Source organism: Dermacentor albipictus, unplaced genomic scaffold, assembly GCF_038994185.2.
Source record: "Dermacentor albipictus isolate Rhodes 1998 colony unplaced genomic scaffold, USDA_Dalb.pri_finalv2 scaffold_17, whole genome shotgun sequence".
In the NCBI taxonomy this organism is placed as follows: domain Eukaryota; kingdom Metazoa; phylum Arthropoda; class Arachnida; order Ixodida; family Ixodidae; genus Dermacentor; species Dermacentor albipictus.
The window spans coordinates 6,956,395-6,964,811 of NW_027225571.1; positions in this window are offsets into that span (position 1 = coordinate 6,956,395).

Here is an 8,417-nt window from a genome sequence, read left to right on the forward strand (position 1 = left end):
TTTCTAGCGATTCAGTGATGATATCTGTACGCTGGATAGTCTTAACATCAGTGATATTTGCAATTTCCACCGCCTCAGTCGTGATTTCTCGTGGTTTTTTCTCTTTCTTAAGGATAGTGATTTCTTCAACCAGTGGCTCTTTCTTTGGCCGTGCTTTCGATGCTAGGTCTACTATTTGCTCTGTCTCTTCCACAACTGGTGCTTCCTCCTCCGCTTCAGGTTTCTTCTTTTTCTTTGGCTTCATTGGCTTCGGCACCTTGGCCAATTCAATTGTTTCTGTCTCTTCAACAACTTCCTCTGTCTTGTATACAACCTGAGCAATTTCCTTAGGCCTTTCTAGCGATTCAGTGATGATATCTGTACGCTGGATAGTCTTAACATCAGTGATATTTGGAATTTCCACCACCTCAGTCGTGATTTCTCGTGGTTTTTCCTCTTTCTTAAGGATAGTGATTTGCTGTTTGACTTGCTGTTGAATTGACACCATGTAATTATTCGTCTTTTCATTAAACATCATAATTCCCGATTTCTCTCTGCTAAACTTAAGGCCTAGGTTTGTCGCTGCGTAGCCACAAACATTCGCTCGTGTATAAATCACATTCATTCTCGATAGTGGCAGAATGTCGTCATCACACATCATTCCGGGAACCTTCTGTTGCGCGATTTGTCAATTACTCATGCAAGATAAATCAGACCCTAATTCACTGTTCTGATTCCTGATGACGCCAGAAAACCAAGCCTGATGCTGCGAACGCTCAGAAATCTATTAGGGAGAGCAAATAATGCTACCGCACACCTTTTGTGATGTACCGTGGCGCTGAGGCGTTTCTTGAACAATGTAGGAGAATACATTGTAAAGACAGAGGTGCATGCTTCGATGCATGTGTTCTAAGTTTATCAACTTGAATTGTGCCAAGAAAACCTGTCCGAGCATTCGCACCTGCTTTATTAGATGCCTACTATACTATCAATATACAGGTGGCCTTTTTTAACGGCACCAAATTTTAAGAAATAGATCAATGTAAATCTTCCTGACATTATTGTCATTCGAGTGTTCAGACGGTAACCTCCGGATACCGAGATAGTTGAGCAGTTGTGTGCGTAATTCACGAATGTGTGTTGATTATCTTTTAAATAATTGATCTTGGGTGGCTAAAGCGAATGAGCAGTTTGGAGTCTGTCTTGGACATTGTATAGTTGAGCGAGTATATGCTTATTAAACATGATCCTGTAAGGGTAAGAACAAATATCTTGCAATTAAGCGCTCTCTGAAAGCCTAACTGATGCGGAAAAAGGTGGAGGGTAACGTCGACCAGACTGCTTCCAGCCTTTTGAGATATTGTCATGAATGACACGGCCCCATGAGCATGTTCCTTGCGGCCAGACGACTGTCGATATTTATTCACATTGTTTTTTCCGAAGGCAAGCCGTTTAAAGTTGAAATGTCAATATAGCAACAAACGTGCGCTGCCGAAAGCTCGCTTGGTCACCTAAACGATACACGATTGAATGATAGTGCAGATTTTGCGCGTCATTGCCTTCAAGACATTGCGCTGCCACCGACGGAAGCAAGATAACGAAGTTAAAGTGCTTGGCAGCCTCTTACGGGCCGTGGCAGCCAAGGGGGGCATTACTGACATCGCAGGCGCTTTCTTTTTGTCGATTTCGCTTTCAGAAAGAGATAATGCTACAAATGCAGTGTCATTTGTACTTGTCTCGTGGATTTAAACACGGGCTTTATTGGTCTCCACATCGCGTTTGTTTCCAAGTGTAGGTGTAAGCAGGAAAATGTTCGCCCACACCCGCAAACACGCAAATACCCTCGCACGCACACACACGCACTCTCTCCATCTCGCACGAGCACACACTCTCTTCCTCACACGCATTCACACGCCCTCTTCATCGCGCGCATCGTACGCACAGTTATGTCCGCAGGCATGCATGCTGAAACACGAACAAGCACGGTCGCAGACGTGCACATTGACACGCCGCCATGCATGCGCCGCAAGCAGGCAAGCGCACACAGATGCACTAACACGCAGATGCAGGCATGCACACACGCCGCGAACGCTCACACACACATACGCGCACTCGCGCGCAAGCATATGCACATACGGAGGCACTAACACGCGCACACACTCTCTCCTGGCACGCACACACACGCACACTATCTCTCTCCTCCACTACGGCGTGCCTCATAATCAGAAAGTGGTTTTGGCATGTAAAACCCCAAATATTATTATTTACTTCCATTATCGGGGGAAGCAAGCGTTGGCCGGCGTGGGGCAGTTTCGTGGTGCTGGCTCGATGTGTGCTTGCGCGCCGCGATATTTAACAACTCGCACCGTTCGTGCATCGTATTATGGTGCAGAAATACTTCAAGAACGGGTCCTTTTAATTAGAACAAATTTTCGGGCCTCTTCGAGCTCGAATTATCGGGAGCTTATTCCCGAAAATGCTTTTTGCAGTCAAGCCATAGGACAGTCTCTAATCTAACAAGGCCTCCAGAAAACGTGGCATGCTGCTTGGTATACTTCTGCGGCGCGGAAAATTGCACATGATCGAGAAGCTTTGGACAATAATGTATAATGCCATAAACCCAGGCACGTACCCAGAATATTTTTCCGGGGGGGGGGGGGGGGGCGGGGTTGCAACCCACGGTAACTCTGCCTATGCAAATGAGGGGGGGAGAGGTAGCTTTACTGGTACAAATGTGAATAATGCCCACCATTCGCCATAAAGACGCGGAAATTCGCAAAAGAGAATTGAAAAAAGGTGTACCTCAAAGGTACGCCTATGAGATACACCACCCATTTACTTGGCAAACAAGGAAGCACATCAAATCGACTAGCGCATGACAGAAGCGCAGGAAGAACGCTGCCAAGAACAATAAACAAGCGAAAAAAAATGAAGATTTATAGTAGCGTTTTTTGAATTACTATGGAAGAATTATAGAGAAATATATATGTTTGCGGAACAATCACAGTTCTCTTGGTTCCCTCGTTTACTGCTCTACCAATTTAAGTGGCATAACCGGCCCGTGCTGCTATTTGGGAAGTTGCGAAACGATGCGTGGTCACCAGTCCCGTACAACCATGTAGAGCGCAGAACGCTGCGGATCTAGACGTACTGCGCTCACCGCGAAAGGTTAGAAAACACTCACATTAGCACAGCAGAGAAGTGGCTATGCCACTTAGCTCCACTGATAACTGTAGAAGCATGATTCAAAACACACGGAATTATTCTCCACTTCCGGCGGCCTTTTCTCTACTTCCTTCTTAATAAAGAGATGTTGATCCATAAATATTTTAACAAACAGCACTTAAATATGTTAATTTTTGCTTTTCCTTCCTGTTTGGGTGTTGCCTTAGCTCTCTTCCCTTAGTAGATCGCTTAATTTCTCAACTCTTTGCGTCACTTCTTTCCAGTTGCCTGTTTCGCACGAAAAGTGCTGTACAATTAGTGAAAAGCCAGACGAGGTAACGGGGGACAATCATATTGTTTATGGTTTTATCGGTTATTGCAGGGTATGATGATGGACGCTGTTTGGCATTTATTTATATTCCACCTTATCTCACCCATATCGTAGATATATGCTTCCGAGGATTTGCCAGCGTTGCGGCGAGCCGTTACTCGAGGAAATAATGAGGAGGAGGAGGAGGAGGAAAGAACTTTATTGTGTGCCCTGCGAGTTGGTGGGGAGGGCCAAAGGCCCCGCCTAGGTGACGGCCAGGAGTTCTTGGGTCCTGGCGGCAACCTCGGCCCGCCGGACGGCCCATAATTGATCTTCGAGGGCGGGACTGAGCAGCGCGGCTTCCCAGCGCGTGCGAAGGCTGCTGCTAGAGGCCGCGTTTTCTTTATTGTTATTTAGCCCTCTGCATTCCCATAATATATGCTCCAGAGTGGCTCTGGATCCACATGTTTTGCATTTGTCCGTAGGATATACATCCGGATATATGATGTGCGAGAGCGCAGGATTCGGATACGTCCTAGTTTGTAACTGCCGCCATGCGACAGACTGCTTTTTTGTCAATTTTGCGTGAGGTCGCGGGAATATGCACCTCTGTAACCTATAATGTTTCGTAATGTCATTATATATTGTCATTCTGTCCTCCCACTCCCACTCATTTACCGCACCGTCACGTCCGGAGGGTGTCGGCGCGTCACTTGCTACTGCGGCTCGGTCCGTAAGCCCTCGAGCCACGTCGTGTGCCGCCTCGTTGTTGCCGTCCTCCGCGGGGGTGTGAGCGGGTGTCCAGGTGATGGATATCTTTCTTTTGTAATTTTGCCCTCCTGCAAGAAGAATTCGTAGTGCCTCCGGGGAGATTCGGCCGTTCGCAAAGTTTCTTATTGCCGTCTGAGAGTCGCTGACTATCACGGTTGCGTTAGTCTGAGCTGCTGCGAGCGCTATGGCTACTTCTTCAGCTATCTCGTTACTTGTGGTGCGTATCGTCGCGCATGTCTTGCACCGTTTATCCCTATCGATTACGGCTGCCGTAAATCCCCGTCTGCGACTGTATCGAGCCGTGTCTACGAACACTGCGTCCTTGTCGCTGCCGAATTTCTTCTGTATTTGCTTCGCTCTGTTCTTTCTTCTGTCCTCATTGTGTTCTGGGTGCATGTTCTTTGGTAAGGGAGGTATTAATAATCTTTCCTTTGTATCTCTCGGGATGTCCACCTTGACACCATGCTGTGTGTGGTAACCTATGTCTAATCTTTCTAGGATGTGTCTGCCTGCTCTAGTCTTAGAGAGGCGTTCATATTGTGCCGTACATTGCGCTTCAATGAGCTCGTCTATAGTGTTGTGTAGGCCTAATTGCAGCAACTTGTCCGTGCTGGTGCTGATCGGTAGTCCTATGGCTAGTTTGTATATTATCCGAATGAGGCATTCTAGTTTGATCTTTTCCGCGACCTGCCATTTTAAGTACGGCGCTACGTACACTATTCTACTTATTACGAAGGCCTGTATTAACCTGATCGTGTTTTCCTCTTTCATCCCGCTATGTTTATTTGTTATCCTTCTGATTAGCCTCATGATTTGCGCTACAGTTCCCTCCAGTCTTCTGAGGGTTTCTCCGTTGTTGCCCTTAGCTTCAATGAGGAGCCCCAATACCCTGATCCTATCTACCTTGGGTATGGGTTTCCCATCAGCCGTCTTTAACTGTATCTCCTCTCTATGGGTGAGCTCTTCCCTGTAGTCGCCTGGTTTGCGACCTCTGCGAGTCGGTCTGTACAGTAACAGCTCCGATTTCTCTGCCGAGCATGTTAGCCCTGTCCCCTCTAGATATTTTTCGATTGTTTCGACCGCTGTTTGAAGCGTTTGTTCTATCTGCCCGTCACTTCCGTTTCTCACCCATAGGGTGACATCGTCTGCGTATAAGGTATGATTTAGACCCTCGATTTCTTGTAGCTTGGCTGGCAGCCCGATAAGCGCCAGATCGAATAGCATCGGTGATAAGACCGAGCCCTGTGGCGTACCTGCGCTGCCTATCTCGATATCCTCCGAAACTAGGTCCGCTATCGTGATCTTTGCCTTTCTGCCCGTTAGAAAATTGCGTACATAATCGTACGTGCGTTTTCCCAGTCCTAGTTCGCCTACTCTATCCAGTATTGTTGCATGTGTTACGTTATCGAAGGCCTTTTTTAGGTCCAACCCGAGAATTGCCTTTGTCGATCTGCCCGAATCGTCTTTGATCTGATGTTTTAGTTGTAACAGAGCGTCCTGCGCTGAGAGGTTTCTCCTGAATCCTATCATCGTGGGCGGGAGCGCGTCGCAGTCTTCGAGGTAGGTGGTCATCCTAGCTAGGACCACGTGCTCCATGAGTTTCCCCACGCAAGAAGTGAGAGATATGGGTCTCAAGTTCTCAATTTGCAGTCGCTTGCCCGGTTTGGGTATTAACACGATGAATAATGAAGCAAAAAAAAAGTTAAACGCAACTGGCGTTTTCTCCGGCCGCAACTGCATTGCACGATCATCAATTGCACGAGCATCCAGGCCAGCTGTCTACGAACCGAATCCCTTTCCTGATCCCTGGATCAGTCTGAACAAAGAAGCTTGAACTAACAAAGCAACAGAGATGCGCGTGATCATTGAATAGATGGTGACAACTGAACTCATCTCGAATTAATCGCGCGGGCACTGAATCGATGCGAAAACTGGCCTTAATTCCTACCCCAGGGGATGCCTATAAGTACCGCCATCCAAAAGCAGTGAAAAAAATTGACAACCATTCCACTCTGTGAAGATGGAATGGCAGCGAGAGCAGAGCAAAATTTAAATTGTGTGGGTTTTTACGTGCCAAAACCACTTTCTGATTATGAGGGCTAGACTGTTTTCCTCAGCCTCGTGAAATTTATCCTCCGTGTCTTCTGGTCAGTAGATTGGAGCAAGAATCTTTTTGTGACCGTTTTAATTGTTCGCGTGTCATGTATTTTTGAGGACAAGGTCATCTTTGTAGAATTCAGATCAACTTGGTGTTTATGAGATTCGGGTATCTGGCCACTTTTATCTCGTCAAATGAGATGATTTAGTAGTACAACGAAAATGGCGTCAAAATGAAGCTTGAAACGAAAAAGATGCACTATGTTAGCGTACAGCTATATACGATCAAAGCAGCAATAATGTGTAATTAGCGCAACATGTCGAAATGAAATCAAGATATGCTCGTTCAAACTGCGCGTGCATAAAACCGCAACCGGAAGTGTGGATTTACTCGACGGAAAATGTAGGCCGATTCCGGAGATAGTGCAGTCTAAAAATGCTGTCGGATCCCGAAGGTAGTGTAGTCTAAAAAACAAACCACATATGGTACACTAATGCACCCAAGAAGACATTGTAGTTCTTCGATGTCAACCACTGTTGACTCGCCTTCTTGCATTCGCTCGAAACTTACGCAGAGAAATGCGCAAGGTCTTCTAAAATAGTTCCAGTGCCACCTAAAGGCGAATCATTGATAGCTAAGCAAGGTATTAGACAACTGCACGATGCAGGGATCGTAGTTTTATCGGCCGCATAAGTTGCAGTAAGCCCATGCTTAATAGTTAAATTAACAAGCATGATGTCACTCAAGCACAGGCAATTATTAACAGATCTCACTCGGTGACCATGGGCACTCGCTGTCACAACACTGGCGTGATGAAGAACGAAAACAGAATGAATCGAACGCTTCTGCTGCCTTTCGCTTCAATGCGTCTCCGAAGCTTGAGATTACGTGACTTCCAAGCCTAGGCGCGCGGCAAGACCGCGCACATACAGCCACCAGCCACCTAGGATCGCCGAACCTTTGCAGCTACCCGTGATTACCTCCAAGGTAGGGCCCGGGCGGTGTAAGTACAAGCTGAGCTGTGAGGACACCATACACAGCCAGGGCTAGGCTAGCGGAGTCGACGCCCCCCCCCCCCCCCCCTCCCAGCGCACTTGATCACGGTACCGCGCTCTCACCGCCTCCCCCGCATTGTTCGCGCTTTATCACGTGACCGCCAACGCGGGGCGCGATAGAATCTTAACGCACTTGAACTTACGGAACTTCACGCCCACGCCAGCGGTGATGTCGACGGTGAATATTCGCCTGGAGTGTTCACATAATAGTTATCGCAATATCTTAAGCGTCAAGGTTGTCAATCGAGCGTTGACGTTTTTTTCGTGGCTTCATGTTTTGCACACACACACACACGCACACAACAAAGGAAGGGTTTCTTACCGCCTATTGTCACAAAGCACTCAGTCACCCGCTCTCCTGCTTCATTTGTGGCTTTGCAGACGTATCGCCCTTGCGTTCTTTCGTTTACCTCCAGGATGTGAAGGAGATTTTTGTCATTCAAGATGGTCACTTTGTATACTGTGCTCTCTGAAACAGCAGACATAAACCGAAATAATGAGCCTTCGGTATGCGTTTCCCCCCCTCTCTTAATACGTAGCTGTCGACCCTGTAACAACGGTATGAAGCCTCAATTCCTTCAGTGCACAACAAATTATTTAAATCACATTTTAATGACATGAATGTAAAACGCACAGGCTTTGAGTGATCAGGTGTTGTCATATTCCACTGATGCGTGCACCACGCTGGTGTTTAAGTCCCTCGATCAACGTGTATAATTTAGATGGTCGATGGAAAACGCTATGAAGGGGCTGGTAGGCCACCTAAAGAGAATCTTAATTTATTTCAGCACACAGAAAGACGCCGTATATTGATCTTCCGAAGTCGCCTCTTAGCGGCAACAAGACATGAGATTAGGACTGAAACTCTTTCAGGTTACGAAAAAAAATAATCGCAAAGAGAAATTCTTACAATCTTTCAACAATCCAACAAACGGGGTAGTTGGTGCACGTTCATAGTTATCTTACACCTCATTTTACGCTGGAAAACAAAAAGAAGGGACGACAATAACGAATGTACGAAAGCGAAACCGCTTCGCGC